The sequence below is a fragment of the Leptonotus elevatus genome, chromosome 11 (genome assembly GCF_054856555.1).
Source record: "Leptonotus elevatus isolate MCC_2025b chromosome 11, RoL_Lele_1.0, whole genome shotgun sequence".
NCBI classification, from domain to species: Eukaryota; Metazoa; Chordata; class Actinopteri; order Syngnathiformes; family Syngnathidae; genus Leptonotus; species Leptonotus elevatus.
In genome coordinates this window covers 17575185-17602660 of record NC_141249.1, presented here as the reverse complement: position 1 = coordinate 17602660, position 27476 = coordinate 17575185, and the positions used below count along the sequence as shown (strand labels likewise).

The following is a 27476-nucleotide window of genomic DNA, read 5'->3' as shown; positions in this document are numbered from 1 at the left end:
CAGTAAAAGTTCTCAGATGTATTTCATCCTCTATGAAAGCAGATTGATTATGTTATATTTGTGTTGAATATTTTTTTTACAAACATCTGCTTTAACTTTGGAACTAATGATCAATATTTTAGCCAATTTCGAGACGTCATTGCCCAAACCAGTAAACGAATCATTTAAAAAAATCATGTTAGTGGAAATGACTACATTTTACATTATCTACTGAATTGACATCAATTGTAAATTGTAAATCGATTCATATTTATGAGCAACTCGTACGGTATCGTACTGGAATCTAAATGAATCGCATCTTAGGTAAAAATTTAGCTCAATTGGAGTGAATCCAATCGTATCATAAGCGAAATGAGTCGTAATGCAACTGGAGTGAATTGTATCATTTTACTATTGGAGGGATCGAATAGTAACTGCAAAAGGGTCACATCAGCCCTAGAATCGGATGCACGCATCCCCACTGTCGTGGAGCTTTTGACCTGGAAGTGAGTGAGCGGACGTCTGAGCTAAAAGTAGCGTCAGAGTGGGATGTGAACACGCCTTCCAGCGTCTGGATTTAGCCGGTCGAGTCTGGCGGGCAGCGGGCAGACCAGAGTCGTAAATTGACGTCCATAAATGGGACGCTGCCAACAGGCTGGCCATGTCAGGATCCGTGCGTGCGTGCGTGCGTGCGTGCGTATGTAACAGCGGCCAGAATGCTGCCAACGGGAACCTTGTGCCCAGAAATATATATATAATAAAAAACGTCTGCCAGGCCAACGGAAAGGGAGAAACCGAGCTGGGATGTATTTGGACACGACCCAACATCAGTGAAACACCTCAGCCTCCCTCTCCACCCTCCACCGCGTTTATACCCAACCACTCTTTTTACTCCTCTTTCTCCATCTTCACAAGGTTACCTAAAAGTTTTGGGACATTTCCACCAATGCAGAGTGAAAATAGAACACCGTTTGGTGCTGAATCACATTGGCCAACAATAATAAGAATAATAAGTTTTACACGAGTCCTTCATGTATGTACTTTTCCTGCTGATAATACTTGATACACAAAGGTAACAGATAACATACCAGGACTAGGACCAGCCAGGATAGGACAGGACAACAAGTCCAGGTGAGACAAGTTCAGAGCAACATAAAAAAAAGAAAAAAGGGGACATTATGGCATACTTAAGAGTGTAATGGGACATAATGGGATACAATGCAACATCACAAGACATAATAGTGCAACAAAACAGGACCCAATGGACAATCATGAGACATAAGGGACACTGTGAGAGACAATTTGAGACATAAATAGTCAGAATAGGGGACACTATAGGACACGAAGGGTCACAATAGCGGACATTATGGCCAAAATGGGACATGATGGGACATAATAGTGTGTATTGAGGCACACTATGGGAAAAAGGGCCATCATTGGACACAATGGGGAATCATGGGACATAATGGGTCACAATAGGGGACACTCTGGTACAAAAATGGGGCACACTGGGACCAGAAAGGTCTCCTTCCCCAGTTTGAAACCAGCTCACTAGTACTACCACTTGCCCCGTTGTAACATTCTGCGCTTATTATCAGTACAATTCTACAGCCTTGTAGATGACTAATCCAGGTGTCAGTGCGTGCTAAAGGTTATGCCTGCCAAGAATGTATGTGCCGTTACGTTAGGTCACCGTAGCGATAGGAACGGCTCAACGTGAGTGCGTCCACAAAGCAGAAATGAGAGGTATGCTAACTTTCTAATGCTAATTACGAGTAGTGCATACATGTGACAATGTGTGTGTTTACGGAATACACTTGAACAATAATTTGAAATAATTTGGATTATTGGTGAAATAGGCTAGTTTGGTGGGCTGGTTTACTATGGTTGGTTGTTTGGTATACCACATTTTGGTTGGTTTTGTACTGTATTTGCTTAGTGTGGTTAGTTGTTTTAATACATTTGGTTAATTTGGGTATGTTGGTTTGCTACATTGGTTAGTTTGGTTGTCTTACTACAGTTGGATAAGTAAGCAGGTTGGACAGCTTGGCTGTTTTTCTACCCTTAGTTAGTTAGTTAGTTGGTTAGTTGGTTAGTTAGTTAGTTAGTTAGTTAGGTTATTTTTACTACAGTTGGATAGTAAGTAATAAGTAAGCAAGTTGGGCAGTTTGGTTGGATGGTTTTCTTCAGTTAGTTGGTTGTTTATAAGTGTTCATTAGTTGGTTAACTACGGTAGGTTAGTTTGGTTGGTTGGTTTACTGCCGTTTTATTATTTTAATTTGTTATGTAGTTGTTTAGTTTGGTTGTAGTTGGTTAGTTTGTTTATGTTGGTGTTTCCTACATTTGGTTAGTTTGGTTGTCTTGCTACAGTTGGATAAGTTAGTAAGCACGTTGGACGATTTGGTTGGTTGGTTTTCTACAGTTGGTTGATTGCTTATTATAGTTGGTTAGTTGGTTAATTACAGGTTACAGGTTAGTTTGTTTGGTTTTTACTGCCATTTGAGTGGTTTGTTTGGTTATGTTGGTTTACTACATTTGGTTAGTTTGCTACAGTTGGTTAGTTTTCTAAGGTTGTTTGGTCATTTTAGTACGGATGTCTGGTTTCTCAAAAAGGAGTATATACTAATTGCAATATTACATTATTTAAAGATTTCCTGACTCAAACACCAATCTAATAAAGTCGATTAACTTAATACAATGTATCACGTCTTTATAAAGTGAAGCAAATCTTCAGATCACTTGATAATGTATTTCATATTTCAGAAGATTGAATTAATCAACATATTCACTTAGCTTCATGTTCTGACACGCCGGTCCAGATTGTCCAATATCATAATTCAAGTGTGACCAAGTGAAAATGACAGATATACGTCAATCAAAGCCAAAGTTTGGAGGTACAAGCGATAAACCTCAGCGTTTTCCAGATGAGCGAAACATGCTTAAAAAGCCGAGATATGAAATCAAGAAATAAAGGCTTACCAGTGTGAAAGTTGTAAGACGTTGACAGTCAGTCTGAGTGTGTCTTCAGTGAGTCAAGTTACCCGCAAATCATCGCTGAACTTTGCCCAACACATCAAATAGATGTCAGTTATTAACAAACGGCCGTGCGTTTGAAACCTCGACTCAGACAGATAATTTCATTACTCGGCTCTTAAGTTGCGAAATAACATTTGCAACAGTCTGCTCTGATGATCGATAAGCCATTCACGTTTGTTTAAAAACAAAACAAAACTCATTAATATACCACTTGACCTCTATCAACGTCTCAATGACAGAAGCTGGTTTTTATTGGCTGTTCTCCCTGAGCTATTTTCACGGTAAATCATTGAATAATTATTAAGAAAAAAACACTAAATTGCAGCTCTGTTTGCCGACACTCACAATAGACATTTTGTAAACAAGCTGGATAAAACATCATTTATTATTTGTCGAGAGGGGGATCATTAAAATATTTAAATGTGTGATAAAATACTATAAATTAATAGAGTAAAATGTGCATGTCAGCGTTAGCGTGAGTTGTCGGGCATTTGGCTAACTACCATGATCTACTATGGAGATACAATTAGGCGTCAAATGGGTAAAAAAAAAATATTAAGCAAACGTTTTTGAAATATTTTTAACTTTTATAACAATTATTAATACCAGTTAGTTGTTCTACTATAGTTGTTTGGTTTACTAGAGTTAGTTTGATTTTCAGTTTGTCGGGTCAGATGTTTTACTAGAGTTGGTTGGATTTGTTGGTTGGTTTACTACAGTTGGTTGGTTCAGCTAGATTACAACGGCTGATTTATCGCTAATTGTTTTATACTACAGTTAGTTGCTTATTTGGTTGGTTCAATGTGGTTGGTTTAATACGGTTGGTTGATTTATGTCAATTAGTTTAGCACAATGTGTTATTTTACTACAGTGGATTGCTTTATTGTGGTTGGTTTGGAGTTTGCTAGTTGGTCGGTATACTGCAGTTGGTTAGTTTGGCTAGTTGGTCGGTATACTGCAGTTGGTTAGTTTGGCTAGTTGGTCGGCTGGTTTATGGGAGAATCGCTATTGGAAGATTGTGAATTCCTGTTCTCATTGCAGTGCTGCATGAATTATTGACCAATTCAAGACTTTTAAGCAGTTTGACCTAAATGTGTCGATGACACCACTTTCGAGGCTTGCTTCAATCTTCACTTCGAATAGCATACAATTTTAGAAGCAACAAATAGTTTGTTTGCAGGGAGGGAAACTGCTTAAAAAAAGCAAATTGTGTTTTGTGATTGGTGTTTGGAACAGCTCTATGAAGATGCTGATTGTGACACAGCTGCGCTCATTTCTTGAGAGGCTTGACATGGCTTAATTGCGCGTAACGATGCAAATTTGTATCACTGTTTGGCTGCCAAGTAAGGACAGCAATGATGTTTTTGGATGTCTGACAGTCCCTGACAAAGAGGTGAAAGCAAAAAATGGAGAAAATTCAATGTGTGCTTGGTTTGTTTACAAAGGCTGAATTGGTATAAGCTACTAGGGTTAGTTGTTTTATTATAGTCACTTTTTTTTTTTTGCTTGCTTGGTTTACTTAAATTGTTGTAATGCTGAAGATTATGTGATTGGTTAGTCGTTTCAGGTTGGTTTTGTTGGTTCTTTACTACAGTCGGTTGGTTTACTACAGTTAGTTAGTTGCTTGGTTGTTTGACTATGGTTTGTTGGTCTCTACAACTATTACTGGTTTGTCATTTCACAAAGTTTTGTTGCTTGATTGGTTTAATACAGCGGGTTTGATTAGTTCACAACAGTTGGTCATTTATGTTGTTTTTTAATATGGGTGATTGTTTTACCATACTTAGTATGTTTACGTCCCTTTGGTTGGTTGGCTTTGTTAGTTGTTTAAGTTCATTTGGTAAGTTATTGTACTACAGTTAGTAATTCTATTTGTTTGGTTGCTTGGTTTATCATGATAGGTTGGTTTTATTACCAGTAGTTGTTTTTACCATGGTTGGTTGTTTACTACAGTTGGTTTACTCCAGTTAGTTGTGTGTTTGGTTTATGACAGATGGTTAATTTGGTTAGCTAGTTTAATATTATTGGCTGGTTTGGTTGGTTCGTTGGTTGATTAGTTTACTAGAGTTGGTGAGTTTACCACAGTTGATCGGTTAGGTGGGTTATTTTACCATGGTTGGTTGGTAGGTTTACTACAGTCGGGTAGTTTGGTCGTTTTGTTTTAATATGGTTGGTTGGTTTTGTAGGTTAATTCTGTTTGTTGGTTGTTTTACTACAATTGTTTATTATTTTTGTTTGTTTGGTTGTTTCACCATGAGAGGTAAGTTTGACTGGTTGTTTTACTACGGTTGGTTGACTACAGTTGCTTGCCTTATTACAGTTGGTTGGTTGGCTTACTCCAATTTCATGATTGGTTCCCAATAATTGGTTTACTATGGTTGGTTAATTTACTACAGTTGGCTGCTTTGGCTGTTGGTTCACCATGCTGTGGTTTGATTGTTTTCACTGCAACCATAGTCATCTTAAACTTCAGAGTTCATATTTCACTAATGATGAATAAGATAAGTTTGACATGTTTTAAAGCAATCCGAAGACTCCCCCGCTTCACCAAAAACCAAAATGCATGTACATCACTAACCTACTGTCAAGCACAAAAATGTTGTCGTTCTGGAGCTCGTGCTCATCATGCCGCCGCTCTACTAAAGATGTCCACTCAATGTGATTTAGAAGCCCCCGCAGCCCCCTCTGGACCCCCCGTCGGTCGCGCCTAAAGTGAGTGATGGATCGACTCCATCTGTAGAGCGGAATGGAGCACAATTGCGGGGCGTAAAAATAGAGCGGGGGAGCCTGCAGCAGCACACAACTGGGACTTAATGAGGGATGCAATCATCAATTATTCAAAACTCTTAATCATGGCGCTGCACAAACACACACGTGCGTACACACACACACACACTGCCTTGCCACATGCCTGTCAAGGCGTCGCCGCAGGCAGACAGATCCAAATAGATGAAGAGCGATCGAAAGAAGGAAAAACTCCTGTTGCTCTACTTTGCGTTTGGATTATTTCCAACAATCATGCATCAGAGCGCGTCGCATATTTACGCATTAAAAAAACAAACAGACGGAATCACATTTCATATTACCCTGCATCATTCCTGTCAAACAAGGACACAACCTGCAAAGGGAATAAGGAAAATTTCCGCAAGGACGTTGTCCCATTTCCCCACATTGTGTGTTTTTGAGATCCATGTTGTCTCAATTTGGATAGCGCTTAAAAATCGATGGACACCTTGCTTTCTCACAGAGCAACAGCGTCCCACGAAGTGACAAAATGACCACCGCAAATCATTTGTCTGCTTGGATGGGATTCAAAATCAATACAGGCCTTCTACAATCAAAGAATACAAATAAAAACGTATTCGAAGGAGATGACAAGGCATGCAGTAACTGCACCATGGCCCCGGCTGGCCTTAATCACCTCGGACTGTGGTACAAAAATCAATAAACATCCCGCTTTCATGTTGTGGAACAACTCAAACAAAATGTTTGAGGAAGCGCTCTGAAACTTTGTCAGTTTGAATGAAGATGACGGAAGAAATGTCTAGAATGCCATTTTTACAAGATAATACAGTATTATACATCTTTCACGACTGTTTTGCTGATTTTGAAAAAATATATGGACAAGTGCCAATTTAGAGTTCTTGTTTGTGTTGCTGCTTTCTAATTAGTTTAGCATCTATGCTAATTTCTGTTAGCCCCTCTAAACCATTTTGCATTATGTGTTAGCTAAGAGACCATTTTTAGAAGAAATTATACAATTTGTTAAAATATTTTTGTTGTATGTGTCACTTTTACAACACACTTGAAGTGACAACTTTAGCAAACATATTTTTTGAGAAGTGCGAGAGAGTTTTTATTTCCTCAACGTTCTTTTTAGATGCTATTCTCCCATTTGTTGACAAGAGAGAGAGAAAGAAAAGGCGCTAAGGAATACTTTAAAAAGTGTGTTTTAACAGGTCTAAGGTGTATCTTTGAAGGAAGCCGAGTTTAAAATGTCAACATTTATGGATTGGACTAAACCGACCAACAGACAGACACATCGACCATCCTAACGGCAGAAGGACAGACAACATGGTCGACCACTATACACACGCACGCACATTCTCTCTTACACACTGACACGGCGAGCCATGACACGAACCGACTTGGCCTCATCAGCAAACTTAGCGTTGAATCACCGTCGGATTATCAGACCCGGAACGAGATTTGCATAAATTCCATTGGTAAGCCTTTGAACTTTTCTGCGACACACACACACACACATGCAAACGCGTATAAAGGCAAAGTGCAAAAATGTGCTCGCTAAAGTTCCTGGAGGTGAAAGCAGCTCTGGAAAAAGCGAGCCTTTTAGCACCCTGCGGTCTATTGCACAGTCAGTCGGTTTGCGTGAACTCTCCCAGGGAGCGTAGAACATCGCCATTCTCTCCCCAGCGGGGACCCGAGTCAATACAAAGCTCTGTTTAAAAAAAAATAATCGGAAAAAAAAGCTCAAGTATGTGTGTGGCGCAGGCAGGGGCAATAGAACAGGTTTTAACATTCAAATGTCTTTTTTTTTTCCAACTGTATCCAAGTCGATGGCACAGTTGGAGAAATGGTGGGGGAAATTGCACGTTAAGTGAAGGACTATCGTTCCCAAACTATGTACTTGCAAAAAAAAAAAAAAGAAGAAGATAAATATTGAAACCAAAACATTAACTAGAATTATAAATGCAATCTTCTTCCTCAACAACAGTCTATTCAGCTACAAAAAAAAAATACATTGCAGGTTTAAAATGCTTGTTTTTTCCTTAAAAAATAATGTATCCTAAAAAATGTAACACTGCCAGAGACATGTTGAATTTTATCATGAAAATAAAATGTTTAGCCACAAAAGTGTTCACTTTTTATCTAAAGCAAATAATTTTTCCAGCAAGCTACAATATTCTGCCCAAAAAAATTATACAGCCACATAAATTGTAATTTATTATGTAAACACCATATTTAGCCACATGAATGCTATTTTCCCTAAAAAAAAAACCTGTACATTCAGGCACAACGTGACCGTTTTTAGCAATATAGTTTTTATAGCCAAAAATTCTGCATTTGAATTGTTAAATATTTCCACAAAACACCATATTTGGGCACTGGTATTCACTCTGAGTACTCTCCGATACCAAGTACCGATACCAGTAGTACTTTTGATATAACATTTAATATAAAACTGACAACAAATGTGAAACAAAGACCTTTCTTTCTGGTGCAGATGATGACTCACTGATGTGTCAAACTGTTGCTTTTGCACTAAGCCTTTCAATGTCAGATTATATTTTACCTTGAAAACTGAAAATGATATAAAAAAAAATAACATTTTGCCACAGAAACACTTTGGACAAATCTATGTATTTATGGCACAAATATTAAATATACAGTATTGAGCCACAAAATGCAACATTGCACCAAAAATGTCACTACTAAAAACCACAAACCAAACTGTTACATTGAGCCATAAAAATGCTATTTTTTTCACTCTAAAAACACAGTAATCAGCCACAGGAGTGGAAAAGCCCACGTTTTATAGCCACAAGAGTGTTTTATTTGACCATGAACACCAAACTCATTCATAAAAATGATATATATTTCGCAGAAGAAAAGCACTATTCAGCCACCAAAACAAACCCTGCATTAAACGAAACATTGACACCACAAAACAATACAATACAACGAAAAGCCAAATCAAACGTTGTATTTAACCAAGAAAACAGCACATTTAACCACAACATTGCGATCATTTCCTGTAAAAACACCACATTTATCTACAAAATGAATCATATTTCCGCACGCAACACCCTTTGCCAGCGACTCAATGTCGCCATTTGTTCTATACGTGCTTTGGCTGTCATCACTGTAAACACCACGAATGTGTGTGTGTGTGTGTGTGTGTGTGTGTGTTCAGGTAATGACGGTACCCGTCCCAGCCCGTTAATGTCCCGGCCTCTCGGCGCCATCCATCATATCGCCGCGCCGCTAACGATAGCACAGACACCGGAAGGGGGGGGAGGAGAGGAAAGAGGACAAGGATTGATAAAGATAAAAGAGCCGTAAAGAAGATGGCTGAGGGTAAAATATACCAGCGGGGATTAAAAGTGACAAAAACACGACTCGCCAAAAAGTTAAGGGATCATTTGGGTTTTTGGGATGACATTTCAGGACCAACTTGCAATGCACTTTACAGGCTAATCTTATGTAAACTTTTGAAGGCACATGTTGAGCTCAATGTTTTTTTGCTGCTCTTAAAGAGCCGGTCGGGCAAAATTCACAACAAGGCGTGCCTTGAAATATCAAGATGTCAAATTCACAACGTTCCAACTGTGAAGGTGCATTCGTAATGGCGAGGGATTCATGTACAACTTTGACTGGATATTGCAACTCTATAAAAGCTCATTGGGATGCGAGTGTGAAGGAGGAAGAGGAAGAGGAAGAGGAAGCAGCATGAAGGCGGAAGGAGATGAGCTGTCACACGATGAGCACTGACTAAGTGTGTTTTTGCTATTTGTGTGTGCGTGTGACTGACATCCGCAATCATCCAGTCTGAAGACACCTCCCGTCGCTCGCACACAAACGTGACGCAACACCGTATCTCTACGAGAAGAACTTCTACAAACAGCCTTTGCATTCGAAATACACTTGAGCTTCACTTTTCCCATATTTTGTATACACTGTATACATTTCGCGACACGAAAATTCAATCATTTCCATTAAAAACTTAATTCAGTCACAAAATATTTTTCACCATAAAAGCACTGCATTTAACCAAATGCAATATTCAGCTGTAATATTGCATTTAGCCAGAGAATGCCATATTTTGGTATAAACACAGCCAAAGAAAGACTTTTTTTTTTTTAATGACAGCCACACAAAAAACGCAAAATCGTTCTATAAAACGCTGCATTTGGCAAAAAAAAAATACTGCACTACATACTGCAATTATTAACTCATTCACTGCCATTGACGGCTATAGACGTCAAAAATTCTCATTAACTATTTCTATTAGTCAAATTTTTTTTCCCACTTTTATAACTAGAGTATGAAAACCTAGAATTGTTTTTATTGTACATTTAGAAAATATATAACATTTGTGATTAATCGTGAGTTAACTAGTGAAGTCATGCGATTAATTATGATTAAAACATTTAATCGCCTGATGCCCTTAATTTTAAATAATATTTTTCTTTTTTTTTTAAAGAAAAGAAAACAAAAGATAATAAAAAAAATTAATAATAATAATTTAAATTTCTTTAAAAAAAGAACAAAAGAACAAAAGATTATTACAAATTAGGGGCGTCAGGCGATTACAATTTGTTCGTAATTAATCGAATGACTTCACTAGTTAACTCACGATTAATCACACATTTTATATCTGTTCTAAATGTACAATAATTGTTTTAGGTTTTCATACTCTTGTTAACAAAAGTGGAAACAATTTTAAACTAATAGAAATAGTTCAAATGAATTTTTGACGCTTATAGCCATCAATGGCAGTGACTGAGTTAAACACGCCTTGACTTGAGATACGAGTGTTATATAGTGAAAGACTAACACTGAACTCAATTCAGCTCATTTAACAAGTAGCAATCTGGCAGATAGTAAACAATTCTTTGGAATGACACCAATCTGGCGTTGACAGTCAAATTAAACATAAAATAAAGACAAATACACAATTGTGCACAAAACTTGGACATAGCTTAATGCCACAACGCAACGCAATAAACGGCGGAGCAAGTAATCAACGGAACAATCAATATGGTCGATTCTTAAAAAAATGATTGGTGACAGCCCTACTCACAGGCATACATTCTTTATCCTCAGCGAAGAAAACTAATTCAACCGTTTCCAAATATCTGTATCATACTGCCCTCAGGTGGACGAGTGGTGCACACCAGAAGGAGCGGCATAGTGGCATGCGTGGTCCTTGACCTCCTCAGTGAGGAAACAACCTTGCGATAACTGCTGAAGCCATTTGTTGCCAAATAAATGAAACCGACTTGACAAAAGTTGACTTTTTTGTGTCACGACGGCTATCGCGACAATACAATGAAAGACTCGTCGCCATTGTTGTGTGATGTCACCCTGGAGTTGACTTCTAAAGAGCTTCTTTCTTTTCATGTAGGTAGACGCAATGAGAGGGTAACCGTTATAAGGCAAAAGCTCGAGCGCTTGTTTTTTTTTTCTTTCTTTCTTTCTTTCTTTCCCTATCTTCTCTCGGGCGGCCCGGAGCGAGATGGAGGCCGACGCCGCTGTGAAATTAGCCTGTCAGATGCCTCCACTGGCGGGAAAAAAACACAAACTGTGAATATGCTAATAGACTGCAGATTAAGATAGAGTACAGTAGTAGCTGCGGGCGCATGCGAGTGCATTGATATGCACTCGCATGCGCGCACGGCGGATGGCTGCGGCGCTAATGCAGTGTGGAGTGGACTGAATGGTGATGGCAGGAAGTGTTTGATGAGAACGCAGGTGCGCAACAGGAGGGAACGCAATGCGAGGTGAGCTTCCCTGTGCTTGCAGGAGAACATAGCGGAAAGTTGCGGAGGGTAACGGATTATCATTCATAACTAGACTCCATTCAGCGGCAATGTTACACTTTGCCAAAGAAAAGTAAAGATGTATGCGGTATAACACTTTCTTTAGCGACACAAACAATATTTTTAGCTTTAAAAAAACAAAAACATTTAGTTTAAAAAAAACTTATTGAAAACCAAATATTTAGCCAAACATTTGAGAATTTTCTTTCAAATTCCATATTTAGCCACATGAATGCAATTTCCACAAAACGCCGCCATAAAAATGGATTGTTTTTTCTTCAAACAGCTGCATTTGTTGTCAAAGTGCTGTAGAAATAAACTTTAGTAGAGCCCGACGAGTATAGATTTTAATTAATTAATCAATTAATGTATTTATTTATTTAAGGCCAATGCCGATTACATTATTTGGCGGAATAAAATTCCAATAATCAATTGATGGGCTGATTACAAGTAAAAAAATAAAATGAAAAAAATGTATCTAATGAATTAAAAAAAAAAAAAATCTTTTTTGGTCCCGTAATGCGTAAAGTAATATATGAATTACAAGAAGAATATTTGACTGTTTTACAACATTTCGTCCTTTAGTATTTAATTTTTCATCATAGAAAAAAAAAAATGCAAAAACTCACCCAATCAGGGCTGGACTGGCGCACACACAAAAAAAAAGAGAGAAAAAAAAGAAAAGATATCGGCCTTGGCATTTTGATCTATATTACATACACTAATAAAACTTATGCAAAGCAAAATCGTATTTGACCATAAAAACACAATTTCTTTGCACAAAATGCTACATTTCACCTTGTAAATCTCATATTTAACTATACAATTTTTTATTTATTTCCACAAAACATTTTGTATTTGAACATGGGAATGTTATATCGTACCTTGACAATCTTAATCATAAAAATCAACCTATGTACTAGCAGAAACTCTATATTTTACCACATTAAATTTGCCACATAAATGTGAGGACTATTTGACTTTGGCCATCTTCAGTCAAATATTAGTCATAAAATAATCCAATTGCCTCTTGAGCTATTTAAATAAAAAGGTGGAAGATGCTCAAAAGTTGAATTAGCCACCTGAACATGACATTGCAATGAAGAAGAAGCAGAGCCTCGCCAGGGGCCACCATAATATCATTATCGCATATGTGTGCGCGTGCATGTGCGCCCCCCCCGAGGGCGAGCATGTGATGGATGTCGGCAGCCGGGCTAATAAATTGCCCGGGGGTCAATCCACTCCGGTGAGGAGGTCCAATCCCGGGAATGTCCGGCAGATATGCAGGCATCCAAGTCTGCCCTGCAGCACGAATTCCCCAAGAAAGCATTCATCAGGTCCGGGATCATTAAATCCTACTCTCAAGAGAGAGCGCGGTGGGCGGGGGGGAGTCGAGGGAAATCGCCGTAAAAACTCACTTGAGGGTCCATTTACATTCAAGGACCAAGTCGGAGTGCGTAATTTAGTTTAGAGTTTATCATACAATGCTATATGCTTCTTGATACCTATGGAGGACGAAAGCTGCCACACAAAAAAAAAACTAAATAAATAAATGTCTAAAAGTGAAAATAAAAATGGATACAAAAAATATAACTCAAAACTTAAATACAAAAACATTTATATAATTGAAAAAATTAAAAACATTTATAAAAAATGGCATTCAAAAAATAAAAATAAATATAAAAAGCGACTTGTTGTCAAGCAACTCAATGGCCGTCCATTGCTGGAGCTCTCCAATGCAAGCCGGCCAGACTTCCTTGTTCGCCGAGCCGCTCACTCGACCAATGAAAGTCCAACCCAAGACACGCTTAGGACCGCCCCCTCATTTGAATAACATTTTGTCCTGGTAGAGCGTCTGCAGCGTGAAATAAATAAATGTGTGAGCAGAGCGTTTTTATTTATTGATTGATATTTAATTCTATTTATATATTTATTTTTATATTTATTTTGACATTTATTTTTTGAATCTCGTTTTTGTATATATATATATATATATATTTTTTTTTATATTTTGGGTGGGGCGGATTTAATTTTTAAATTATATTTTTTATATTCGTTTTTATTTCCACTTTTAGTCATTTATAAATGTTTTATTTTGGCAGTTTTGGTCTCATCTCGCATCTTGGCACAGATCTATGTTTTACCGTGGAAACACTGGGCTCTATTTTTCAGCGCACCTGCGCCATGGCGCGAATGCCGGCGAATCTGGATTTTCGTACCATTTGCGCTGTGCAATCTCTAAGTAGGGGGAGCACCTCAGCGTAGTGGTTTTGCCGTTTTAGATATCACAATTGGGCACATTTCACAAGGGCTCGTCAAGATGCGCATCGGGCGCAGCTCTGCTCGCGACGCGTCACGGAAACCAATCAAATGGCGTCACAGTCGTTTAACCTCGCCGCTTCCATTACTCCGCACACGCGCACTGAGCAATGACCCCGTGGCTGAATAGGTGGTCCTTTAACGCCCCTCATTTTCAAAAGTGACTTATCGTGCTAATCAGAGCGCTAGCACGGAGAGCGGTCGTTATCTGGCAGAGAGTGCCGCTAATTGAAAGCCGCCCGCCCTAATGTACGGATACAAAAAGAGAGTGAATGCAATTATGGGGCAGAGGCACGCACACACATCCCATCATGTTCCAACCTTGCCGTTGTAAGCCTTCAATTGAATATGTCGCGGGTACATGCGCTTTGTTCCCACCAGGGAGGCCGAACTATTTCACGGTGCTTCACTCAAGTCGCAAGCAATATTTGGAAATCAAAACACGAAGAAGAAAAGGCAGCAACACTCGAATCAAAGGCGGCAAATGACCTCTTAACATTAATGGGAAGCGAGTGAAAGCGTTTGGGCCAGTCTCCTGTCACGAGTGTGACTTTCTCTCAATAATTCTGTTGTCCTTGCAGCCTTCAAATGATAGGATATTTGTTGTCTTAGGTTATCACTGTTAGCTCATTTACGGCTATTGACGTCAAAAATTTATTTGAACAATTTCTATTAGTTTAACATTTTTTCCACTTTTGTTAAGAGTATGAAAACTTAGAAATGTTTTTTATTGTACATTTAGAACAGATAAAACATTTATGATTAATCGTGAGTTAACTGGTGAAGTCATGCGATTAATTACAATAAGAAATTTAGCGATTGATTTTTTAAAATCGTAATTAATTGCATGACTTCACGAGTTAACTCACGATTAATCACAAATTTTATATCTGTTCTAAATGTACAATAAAAACAATTTCTAGGTTTTCATACTCTTGTTAACAAAAGTGGGGAAAAAATGTTAAACTAATAGAAATAGTTCAAATGAATATTTTACGTCTATAACCGTCAATGGCAGTGAATGAGTGAACATACATATTGCTTTTCCACTTCCCTTCTCAGAAATACTCAGGCAAATGTGATGGGTCACGTTGGTGAGACTCATAAACACACATTTTCTTACTTATATTACTAACTTATATATGCTGACAGAGCTAACCTAAGACACAATAAATATCCAATAATTTATCAAATCTCAATTATTGGCTAAGCTTGAAGCCCGGGATAACAACGAAATTGTTGTGAGAATGTCACACACATGGCGGAAGAATGGCTCTAGAGCAATCAATTGCAATAGCAGCAGATGAAGCAGTTGTTAGCAACTAGTTTTATATATATATATATATATATATATATATATATATATATATATATATATATATATATATATATATATATATATATATATATATATATATATATATATATATATATATATATATGTATTTTATCCTTATTTATGGTTGATTATGTACCAGCTGATCTGTGGCAGCCAAAATCATTAAATCTTTACAATGCTACAAAATGAGTGCGTTAATTTTGAGTTACTTCAAAGTTCCTAATTTTCCTAACACGCGATTAATGTCCGCCCCTTGGAAAGCCTGTACTAGGGAAATTCCAATCGCAATGCCAAAATTTAGTAGTAATAAATTTAATAATAATGCATATATTTGTGGAGAATGGGGTCAAGTTGTGTTTGACAATTTTTAAAATGTGCAGAATTTCACAAGTTACTTCATGTTAAAGATTCGATAGCTCTTAATATGAAAAGAAAAATGCACGGAGCTGTCACCAACGTCTTACAAATGCAATTTTGCCATCTAGTGGCAGAAAAATGACATCAACACAAATCAATATCTCACTAATTAATTAATTAATTTTAACTCAATGTTATGCATTATTGTGAAATTACAGTATCAAGGACTAAAAGATGCAGCCATATTTCTATTTAACATATTTTTTCCACTTTTATGTTAACAAGAGTATGACAAAAACATTTTTATTGTACATTTAGAACAGATATAAAAAAAAATCAGATTAATCTAGAGTGAACTATTGACGTCATGCGATTAATTACGATTATAAATGTTAATCGCCTGACACCCCTTGTATTTTTCACATCAATAAAAAAAAGGACATCAATTTCTTTGTGATCCAACTTTAATCACTTAATTATTTCACCCACCGTTATGAGTAATCTAGTGGGCTTGTCCGGATGAGCTCGAGTGTGTGAGTGTTTCCAGGTCTCATCTTAGCCACAAAGTGCTGCGCGAGGCAAGCTTTAAGCTACTTTGCAAACACGTGAAATTGACGGCACCGCCGTGCTTTATTCCCCGGCAAAAAAAGCTTGACTAATATAATAAACGCGCGCTTACAAGCTTCCAAAGCTTCTAAAGCCGCAACGTCGCTAACTGTCTCCGGTGGTTCTGATTTGGCATGTGTACAAGGGAAGGCCTGGGCTTTTGTTAGCGTGTCGCTAATGTGTATTTACGCGGGTCAAATCCTCTTACGGGCGTGCCAGTAAATAAGGCTAAAAAGGGGAAAATGTCATCGGTGCTAGAGGGGAGACGCATGCTGGGGGTCATCAGGAAGCACGCTGACATTATCAAAAGCGTGCCCCTTTGGTATTTCAACATACCGTAAGTCAACATAGGCACAGTCTATCAGTGGGTTCACGTTTATGGATTTATGGGAGCCATTCATGTCATTCCTCCACTAAATTGCGACTTATGTTTTGTTTACACCGGCAGAACAAAAAAACACAAACGCATTCAGAATACACTCAAGCATTTTGAAATGTGCTTACTGTAATTTATGTATTAAACTTGCACCCAATAACAGGTTTATGATCTATTTAAAAAAAAAAAAAAACATTGGTATGCACCAAAATCATTAAGGTCACTAAGTAGCATGACCAGGAGACTTAGAAAAATTGGGTTGCATGCAAAAGTCTCATGGACCCATGCTCGAAGTTGTCCGTTTTGTTTTCAAGCGGCCATCGGGAGTTTGACAAACTCGCCTGGAAAGTTGGGGAAAATTTTGGGCAAACAACAAACAAATTTGGCAGATAGGTCGATCGCAACAAGACACATAAAAAGTACTAGCAAACCATGGCAGGTTGAATATGAAGTCAGCTTTTCTGGTTTAAAGTAGAGCCAGACTAATTAATTGGTCAGATGACTTAATCAGATGATATTCGTTTTTTAAAATCAGCCAAAATGTGATGTATTTGTTGATTTTATACAAATTACAACATAAGACAAAGGTTAATGATATTCAAAATCCCTCCAAAATAAATTGATTAAAAAAAACTTTAAAAAAACGGCAGACTTTGAAAAATGTTAGGTTTATAATAATTTTGGATTTTTCATTATACTGTATTTTGATTTTATTTCGTTTAAAAAATTTTTATTCAATTAATTAATAAATAAAAAAAATTTAAGTAAATTTGTTAGTTTGTATTTGTATTTATTTTATTACAAATGCTTTGTTTTTGTTTAGTTATGATTACCAGTAGTTTTACAGTAGCATCAGTATAAATATTTTTTTAATATACGGACTATTTGTCAAGTGCAACATACAAAAAGGTCACTAAGTATTGTGTAATAAAATAAATTAAATTTTCAAACAACTGTTCGACCTTCTTACAGCAATACCATAATAAATACATTTAAAATAAACCCCAAAAGCTAATTTATGATATTAAAAGACAAAAAGTAAATTAAAGAATATTTTCACTATATTTAGTTAAATTTACTGACGAAATCTGTAATTTCAGCTAATTTTCATTAAAAAAAAACAAAAAAATTCATTTTCATTTCGTTAGAAAAAGTTTTTCCAATTTTTATTTTATTTTGTTAGTTTCGTTAACTATAATAACATTGATGATGACAGGCTACACACACACACGCGAAAATTGAAGAGGAAGTCGTCCATGTTGGTTTGAAGCAGCCACTTTTGTGCCAACTCCTTTGAAATCACTGAAAAGAGTCTGCATTAAAAGACTCCCTTTGTTTTGATGACAGACGTCCTAATAAATGTGTGAAGCGACAGCTGTTTATGTCGAATATTTGCTGCAATACGGTGGAAATGCTATACATTTATAACACTTGGGGAAAAAAATGCTGTGTCAAAACATTTTTAGAGCCTTTCAATCAAAGTCTCCGAGGATTTCCGGTGCTTGCCTTTACGGTGCGTTAAAATCAAAATTGCTCTCTTTTTTTTTTTTATGTTTCTTCTTTAATTGGAACTTAACTTGGGATAAGCACATTTCATGACCCATGCGAGCCCGTAAAAAGCCGGAGCTCGGGAAGCGCTGAGGTGCGACGGCGGCGTGCTGACAGCCGACAACTCTGTTAACGTGTTAAATGCTTATGTGGCACGTCTGAAGCCAGATTTCCTTCAAGCGCCATGTGGCTCTTTATTACAAGAAGTAGTCAAGGTCTATTTAGGAAACTTTGGCAGCCTTCCCATGAAGCTAATCAATATCCGTCCACCAATCACAGGAAGGCAATGAATCCAACGCCACCCTTTACCGTCCTGCGGTAAGAATATAAAAGTGTCGTTTCCGCATATTTTTGTTAAATAGTGTTTGGCTTTTGACAAAATGTCAATGAATTTATCAAAGATTTTTTTAATTTTCTTTTTACAATTAAATCTTTTTTTATATACATTTTACCTAGAATGAAAACCACACAGACATTTTGTGGTGGTTTTCAAAACAGAAATGAATTCATTAATTGATTTAAAAACATACATTTAATATTCTTTTTGACTTGACTGAATCAACATTTAAACAAATAGCCTTGATTGACACTAAGGAACATAACTTATTTTTATTATTAGTTTTTAATATTTGTATTATTTTAGGTATTGAAAAAATACTGGAAATTATGTTTTTCACAAGTTCTTTTTTTATACAAAATAAAACTAAATATGATGAAATCTATCAATTCAGCATCAATATAGTTTTCATTTTATTAATATTTTCATCATTATTTTAGAATTGTGTTTTTCTATATATATTTAAAAAACAAACAAAAAAAACCAATTATAATAACTAGGAATTTGACAATTTCCTCAATCAACTGTGGGAAAGATAAATTAACTCCTAAACATGAAATTATCATTTTGAATATTTTTATGTTCGTTTTAAAAAGTAATTAAATATATATATATATATATATATATATATATATATATATATATATATATATATATATATATATATATGAGCAATATAAGGTTTGGGTAGATAAAACTCAGCTTGGCTACACTTGATGTGATGTTAGACTTCTTTAGACAGCAAACTAGTCGCGAGTGAATCAACAGACTGTTGGAATCAGAGCTCAATAAATACAAACTAATCTGCTCGACTCATAGGCAGCGACATATGGCATCCTATCCACTCTATGACAGGTTGGAGCCGGTCCCGCTACAAGATGCTAGCACAACGTGCCAGGGGAGCGAGACAGAGAAAAACGAAAAAAAACAGATAAAACCCGTCTGGAAAAGTATTCCAACTTGGAATGTGATTGGACAAGCCACATCTGTCAGGTGGCCAATCAGAAGTAAAAAGTATATTAGCGGTATTACTGACAATGCTAATTTGGTCGCCATTGTTTAACAAGATGGCAGCCCGTCACTTCCTGTAATACTTCTCAGCCTATCTCATGTGAATAGTGAGATTACTATAGTGGATTACACATTGGATTATTTTCAGATTTGAGTTACTTCCTGCTTTCAAACCCCTCCCCCAGAGTGCCGCCAGCGCCGATTGGACAGGAGCTAAATTAGGCTTCGTGAGACTCGTCGCGAACCACGAATATTGAAGCGTGTCTAATATCGACAACAAAGAGGAAACGCAGGCTTTGGAATTTAATTAGTAAGTGAAAGGAAGGAAGAGAGAGAGGGAGCGATACAAAGAGGAAATCCTTCCAGGAAAACATCTTTGTCTTATTGGTTGCTGCTTTGCAACTTTTGTTTTCCCGCCGCAGTCTCCGAGAGTGAGCGCATCAGTGGCGAGGCTAACGATGCTAACGCCGACCTCAAAGCGGGTCCTTTGCGCGCGCCTTCATTAGCCACTGTGCTTCTTGACTAAAGAGTACAGCGTGTCCACTCGCTGGCGGGATTTCGAGGGGGAATACACTGGTTAGTGTTTGTTTGCGGCTTTCTCTGGCGCACCCAAAAAGTCACCAGGACTGTTTTATTCAGCCGAGGCGTGAGGTCGTTCATCACTATGTGTGCGTGAGCGTGCGGGTTGAGGGGGGGGTTGACATCAGGGAAAATGAGTGTGTGAGGATGTAAAGACTGGAATTAATTGAGGCGCTAATGTGCTGTGACTCCAGTGTGGCGTAAAACCATGTGTGTGCATGCGCGTATGCAGGGTGGGCCAAAAGTAGATTTGCACTAACATTTATTTTCTGGCATGTTTTCCTTCCTTCCCTCTTACTTTCCTTTCTGACTTCTTTTCTTCGTTCCTACCATTCCTGCTTCTTTTCTGACTTTTTCCCCGCCTTCTTCCCATTTCCTGGTATTTTGTTCATTCCTTCATTTTCCCTCCATCCTTCTTGGCTTACACCAGCTTTTTATTTGATTTAAATCTGCCTTCTCTCTCCCTTCCTTTCCGCCTCGTTCCCGCCGGCATTTCTTTTGGCTTCTTACGTTCCTATTTACTATGCTTCCTTCCCTCCTACTTTCATTTTTCCCTTCTTATTTTCATGTCTGCCTTTCTTTTTTACATCCAGCATTCCTTTTTGCCTTCCTAACTTCCTATCTGCCCTCCTTCCTATGACTTTCCCTCCTGACCACCTTCCTTCAATTTCCTCCTCCCTCAACCGCCCACTTTTTATTCTTATTTAAACGTTTCTACCCTCATTCCCTTTCTCCTTCTCCCCTTTCTTTTTTCATTTCTTAACTTCATTCCTTCCTTCCTTTCTGACCCCTTTCCTTCCTTCCTTCCTTCCCTCAACCACACACTTTTTAATATTACTTAAACGTTTCTACCCTCATTCCCTTTCTCCTTTGCTTTTTCCCTTCATTCCTTCCTTCCTTTCTGACCCTTCTTCATTTCTGACAATTTTTTTCCCTTCTTTCCCCAACCTAGCAATTTTCCTTCCTGACTACTTCCTTTTTTTTCATCAGACTCATTTTTTTTTTACCTTTTTGCTTTTCAACCTTCTTCTCTGACATCCTCCCTTCCCTCCTTCATTACTTTTTGCCTTCCTCATTTTTTCCTGGCTTCCTTCCTTTGACTTCATAACTGCTGTTTCCTTCTTTCCTTCCTACCTTCCTGCTCTCATGCTCTACTCCCTTTCTGGTAAGTATTTGTGAATCATAGTTTCTATATTTAGGGTTCATTTAGTCATTTACTACAATGTCAATACAATTTCGATTTACATTCCATTTCTGTTTAGGCGGTTACAAAAGTAAATTAGGAGTGCGTACACGAATTGCAAATCCTTGCCATTTGCGTCGAGGCTTGATCCCTAACTCACAGTGTACAAACACAACATTGACGAAATGGTAATAATCTTCGAACTACTTTAGAATGAGGAACAACTTGATGAGGGGAAAAACATATCGCACAGCAAAGCAGTGCATGTGCATGTGCACGTGTGTGTGCGTGCATGTTGACCGCTCTTGTGTCTGCAGATGCTAATCCCAGCACTACTGGCGGATTGCAAGTGTTTTAACAGATTACAGATTACAATCGGCAGGGGCAGATTAGCTGGCGGATTGACCCGCACCATCTCATATATACGGTGGCTAGATAACCAGACAGAAAGATTGGCAGATGTGGTATGCTTTGGATCTTCTTATATATTTTTTTTAAATTGATGGCAAATGATATGGTTTGAATCATTAACTTTTCCATGAATTGAAGGATAAAAGATTTGATATTTGATGTAGTGTGCGCTTTAGACTGTAATGCTAACCCTGGTTCGAAACTAATTTGATCCATTCGTATACCAGCGCACAGCACTAGCACAATAATAAACATACTGTGTCGTACGCGTTCCCCCTCCAGGGGGTAAAAAGCCTCGAAATGGAGTGCATATATATGTATACAAACAAACAAGCAAGCACATTCCCAGTAGACTATGCGGGCAGCGTGGTTGATAATTACACGTAAAAAAAAGAATGCAGGCAGTATGTCGATCAGTCTCCATGTATATGGAGTGACAAAAGAGCAATGAAACACCTCATCATGAAGGGGGCGTGTCATGCTGCTTTTCCTTCATGCTGATTTTAGTCAGTATGTTCGAAAAACCACGAGTTCCTGCTGTGAGGTCTATGGGAAGTCCCGGCTTCATCATGATAGACTGAAATGGACTTGCACGCCAAAAGAAGGACCCCCATGTCGACCGGGTACACGGGCATCAAATAACATACACTCCCCTGCTACACATGCATGATGCAATGCCCGCCAAAAAATGTAAAATAGTCTGATTTTAGAACAACAATAATGAGGCTCACTTTGGACAGGTCAACTTAGCAATACTCTTAAATCAATTTTCTCTGAGGTTGCATAGTGCACAAACCCACAGCTCCACCACCCCTGGTTGTCGTGGCAATAAAGAGATAGATAGACGATAGACGGCGATGTGGTATGCTTTGGATCATGAGTGTTTCCCTTTCAACAGACAGATGGACTGGCAATCCTTGTTGAAAACCTAACCCGGGCTTGAAGTATTGAGAGCTTTTCCAAGGGTAGGAAGCTGACATATGATGTGGTATGCTTTGGACGGTCACGCAAACGCTGGCTTAAAACCTTACTATAAAACCCTAAACATTGTTTTAAACTGTGTCTCTTTCCTTCAGCCGAGCTGAATCTAATGATCAGCGCTACAGCAAGCTTTGGAGAAGCCTGAAAACGAGCCTGATCATGAATCAGGTGTGTTAGTGGAAAGAAACATGGAAAACAGGCTGGATAGAGGACCGAACTTGACCACCCGTTTTAAACCCTATACTTGGCTTGAATCCTTACTTTGAAATATGATGTGGTATACTTTTAAGCCTAAATGAGCAAAACCTGACTCTGAACCCCTGATTTCTGAAACTCTAAACATTATTGGTTACTTTCCCCCTGATTTAAACCTTACTTTCAAACTCTCCTTATATAAATTATATTTTGGGCACACACACACACACACACAAAAAAAAAAAAAAACATATTCTGAACCCCTAATTAATAAGCCAAACTGTTCACAGCTGTACTTGTAAAAGCCTAACTCCTTATAACTGAGTGTCAATCGCGAATGAGAGGACTTAATGGGGAGAGCATCAACAAAATGGAAAGCACCACCTCGCGGCCGTGCAATCATTTCACGCAGGGAAGCCTTGAGCACGATACACTTCAGCTGCCTCAAAAGAGAGGAATGTAGTTGTTGTTGTTTTTTCTTGCCAGATGGGTTGCATTGTCATTGCAGAAATGAAGGCTACTTTAGCATTTAAGGCCAACAAACGGCAATCGGTAGCGCTCAGTGACTCACAATGAAGCTGAAAACAACTTTTTTTTTCTTTTTTTGTAGGGTGCAGCAGCTATTGCCCAAAAAACACAATTTAAGACGAGCCCAAGAGGGCGAGAAGCACAACGAGCAGTGATTTGAAGGAGGGCAAAAGAGAGCACTCAATAGTTTGTCTTTCTTTGAGCTTCCAAACAATACTCCGGGGGGTTACCATGGCGACCAGGCTCGCCTGCCGGGCCCATACAAGCGCATGTAAGAGGCAGTGGTGGGGGGTAAAAGCAAGAAAAGCTTAACTTCTAACAAAGTGAAAACGAAAAAAAAAATCAGTGAAAACCAATCAGCTGAATTTATTTTGACCTTTTATGCACGACTAAGCACATATTTTGCTTCATTCATTTTAGCAGGTGTGTAAAAAGGTTGTTTTTTGTAATACTCATCACTGCCCTGTCAGTGAAATCTACCCTTAGGGCACTCACTGAAATAGTTTTTTTTTTATCTTGCCCTAAAAAAAGATGAATATAGTAATATTGTACTGTATATATTTGATAATATAATATTTTTTTTAATTTTCCATTTAACTTCATATCCATGACATGAAATAGATTGTATGCCGTTAGGAATGCATATTGGTCACGCTCACAGCAAATGTCAGCCTGTTGACAGGGTGGACATTTTTGGCTTACGTTAATGACCACTTGGTGGTTCTTCCCTAAAAAGCTGACTGTGTACTACAGCTTATCAAATAGCAAAATATGATATGAATAATATCTACTGTAATGTCACTGAAAATAGAGGGTTTCTTAAAGGGGCAGTTACCTCTTCATGACAGGGTGGACAATGTGTAAAATGTGCAATATGATTATGAAATCAGAACATACACATCAAAACAACCTTTTTTTTTTCTTCTTCTTTTTTTTAAATAACTTGCTGTGGACAGCAAAAACTGTCTAAGAAATGTTGATTATTTAACCACACATTACTTACAGGGAAGTTAGCAAAACAGTGCCAAATTCCAAAATCACATACACTGTTATGCATGCAAATGCTTGTCCACTTAAGTTACAATCGCAGACTTTGATTATTCTGCAGCATTTTTAATTCATTACGACTGAACGAAGACACTAAAAGCACTTTATAAAGATGCTCATCCACACATTGTAACAAGTGTCAATTAAAACGGAGCATTATTATTTCCAATGGCTGAGTGTACCTAATGATGTGGCCAGTGAGCATTTAATGCCAACCTCTTATCGGGAAAGTTCGGAATCCCGTTTGGCAGAACAAATTTTCGTGAACGTGGAGCATCCCATTCGCATGTAAGAAGTCTCAAAAAGTTTGGGTTACTTTCACTCAAGGTTGGGGTTCGTTATTTTGACCCAGCAGATTGGGTTGAAGGTTAGAGTTGAATGTGGTTGCCATTTTGGACGCAGGTGTACACTGAAGATGAACTTAATCTAATGTGCTATTCTTAAAGAAATGTTGTTGGGTGGATGGCTCACTTCGGACACATGGATTTTAGATTCTTAGAAAATGTTGAGAATAAAGTTTGCATTTTATTTTCAAACACAGCTATTCTCATAATTGGGTAACCCATTTCTTGGTAGCTTGGGGCATTTTTACCCATTGTTGAACTAAAATCTTGACATCCAACATGCCCAATGCTCTGTGTATAAATAACCCAACATTCCCTCAGTTCTATTTAGACCCAGCCTTGGGTTAGCCATTTCCCAAGCACATGAATAAATGGCTTGTGGACAAAATATTAGGAACTCTGTCAATCACAACCGGCACAAAAAGCCCCCAAAAAAGCTGGACCAAAAAGTGGCAAGTGTGGAGCAGTTTGAACCCTCAGCATGCTCCTCATTCCCCCCCACTGATTTTAAACAGCCCCCTCAAGCCTTAGGTTGCACAGACTCGTCAACGGTCATCCCCCCCCCCCCCTTCCCCCGGGTCTAGCCCAAAGCTAAAACATGTTGATCCGGACGGGAATAAACTTTATAGGTGTTTATTTCACAGCTTGATAGGGTTGAATTAGTGACATGCTGAAATGCAGCCGTCATGTGTGTGTGTGTGTGTGTGTGTGTGTGTGCGGCTCCCGCGTAATCACACACATACACACACGCTTTATGTTTCACTGAGGGGGGTGCGCGCATACACACGCATGCAACTAAACATCTCAATGCACCAGCAGATCTTGCATTGCAGTGATTGGAGCGCAGCACTTTTCTAACACCTGTTCTGCACTTACCTTAGCACAGCAGCAAAAAGGAGCACACTTAGTTCCCATTTGGAAAAAAATAAATAAAATAATCATACAAAAATGAAAAAAGCAGGTTTAGTGATGTTCCCGAGTGCCTCCTTCTCCTCCACCTCCTGCTCCTGCTGGTTTATTCACACATCCACAGAGAGCTGCAGTGGGCGCAATAATCCAGTTTTCCATGCCGGGGAGAGCGCGCGCAAGCTTCCTCGCATCTTTTCTCCCTCTCAATCCGGTTTTCCAAACTATGCCGGTCTTCTTTCAGCACCTCCTCCTCCTCCTCCTCTAGCCTCTCTCTCGCTCTCTCTCCCCGAGGTTGCCTGGTTACCTCCTTCTGCCGCACGCCAGCCAATGGCGGGCCAGGGCTCCTCTTAACCCCTCCGACGCCAGACTGTCCTATTTGCAGCTTTCAAGGAGTAGGGGAAGTGATGGGAAAGGGGGGGGGGGCGGAGGTTGAGGGGAAATGTATATTACCAAAGTGTAATGAGGAAGGAGAAGATGAAAGGAGAGTGGGGGGAAGGAGGGACTCTGGGCTGGGATTGACTTTTGAAGAAAAAAAAAAAAAAAGTTATGTTATGTTATGGGTTTTGCTCTCAGGGCATTTGTTGTTTTGTTTTCGCTGAGAAAATCAAATTGAAAGTTAACCACTGCTTATATTAAAGGGGAACGAGAGTATAGTGGAATAGTGGTTGTACAGTCTGCCTCACAGTTCGGAGATTCCCGATTGGAATCTCTGGAATTCGTATCTTCTGGTGCTTGTTTTTTCTTCTTTTTTTTTTAAACGTGCCGAACGACTGGCTGGCGACCTGTCCAGGGTGTACTGGCTGCCTCTCGCTCAAAGACAGCTGGACATGAGCAAAAGCACTAGAGAAAAATGAATGCATGGACTTTCTTATTGGGTCTATGGAGTGCCTGTCCATGGTTCTGACATTGTGTCGGTGAGCCACCTCTTACTTCCCACTGTTATGGTGAATTGACATAATAACTGCTCCCACATCTGGCTTCTCTGTTCATGAGACGGTCAGCTTGGCTGAGTGAAGATCCAGAGCCACTTTCGAGCAATGGAGCGCTTTCAAGCATGGAGAGACAACCTGTATTAAAAAAAACTTGGTTGGTTTGGTGGCGGTTGACGTCGTAGTTGGGGTACTTAGGTTGGTCGGTATGTCAATTGGTAGGTATAGGTCTGTAGAAAGGTCGGTGAGTTAGAGGTTGATGTTGTAGTTGGGGTATGCAGGTTGATCGATAGGTAGGTCAGTAGGTAGGTCAATGAATTAGAGGTTGAAGTCGGAGTTAGGGTATGTAGGTAGGTCAGTCGGTAGGTTGGACGGTGAGTTAGAGGATGTTGTAGCTGGGGTACATAGGTAGGTAGATCGGTAGTGGTAGGACGGTGTTGGTGAGTTAGAGCTTGATGTCGTATTTGGGGTAGGTCGGCTGGTAGGTTGATCGGTCATGTCATGTTTCGGTTCTGTGGGGGTTGAGGTTTTGTTTGTTATGGGTGTTCTTGCTGTTTTTGTCCATGGTTGGGGATTTTTGTCTTGTGTTCCTGGTTTTCTTCCCTTGTCTCGCTATGTCTAGCCACGTCCACCTGTGTGCGTGTATTCCCTTCCCCAGGTGCGTCTCATTAGTGTTGGTGTATTTAGTCTTGTGTTTGTCCAGCCGGGGTGGTTGCATTGTCGATGTTATATGTGGAAGTTTGTGAATCAAGTCTTCGTCACAGCCAAGTCGTCTTCATCACAGCTCAGTAGCCATTGCCACCTCCAAGTAGCCTTCGCCACAGCCAAGTCGTCCTCGTCACAGCCAAGTCATCACCATAGCCAAGTCGTCCTCACCACAGCCAAGTCGTCCTCGTCA

General features: G+C 38.8%; 1 protein-coding gene across 7 annotated transcripts in view; it reads right to left on the bottom strand.

The window, feature by feature from the left end:
- Positions 1–27476, bottom strand: part of dab1a (DAB adaptor protein 1a) — a 201436-nt gene that overhangs the window by 60215 nt on the left and 113745 nt on the right. For 6 of the 7 annotated variants that reach the window (XM_086088618.1, XM_086088613.1, XM_086088615.1 and 3 more), the window contains exon 1: positions 25617–25913. The exons of the other annotated variant lie outside the window; for it this stretch is intronic. The gene's annotated coding sequence lies outside the window, so the exon portion shown is untranslated. Of the gene's footprint in view, positions 1–25616; positions 25914–27476 lie in introns of those variants that run through there. 7 annotated transcript variants of the gene reach the window in all.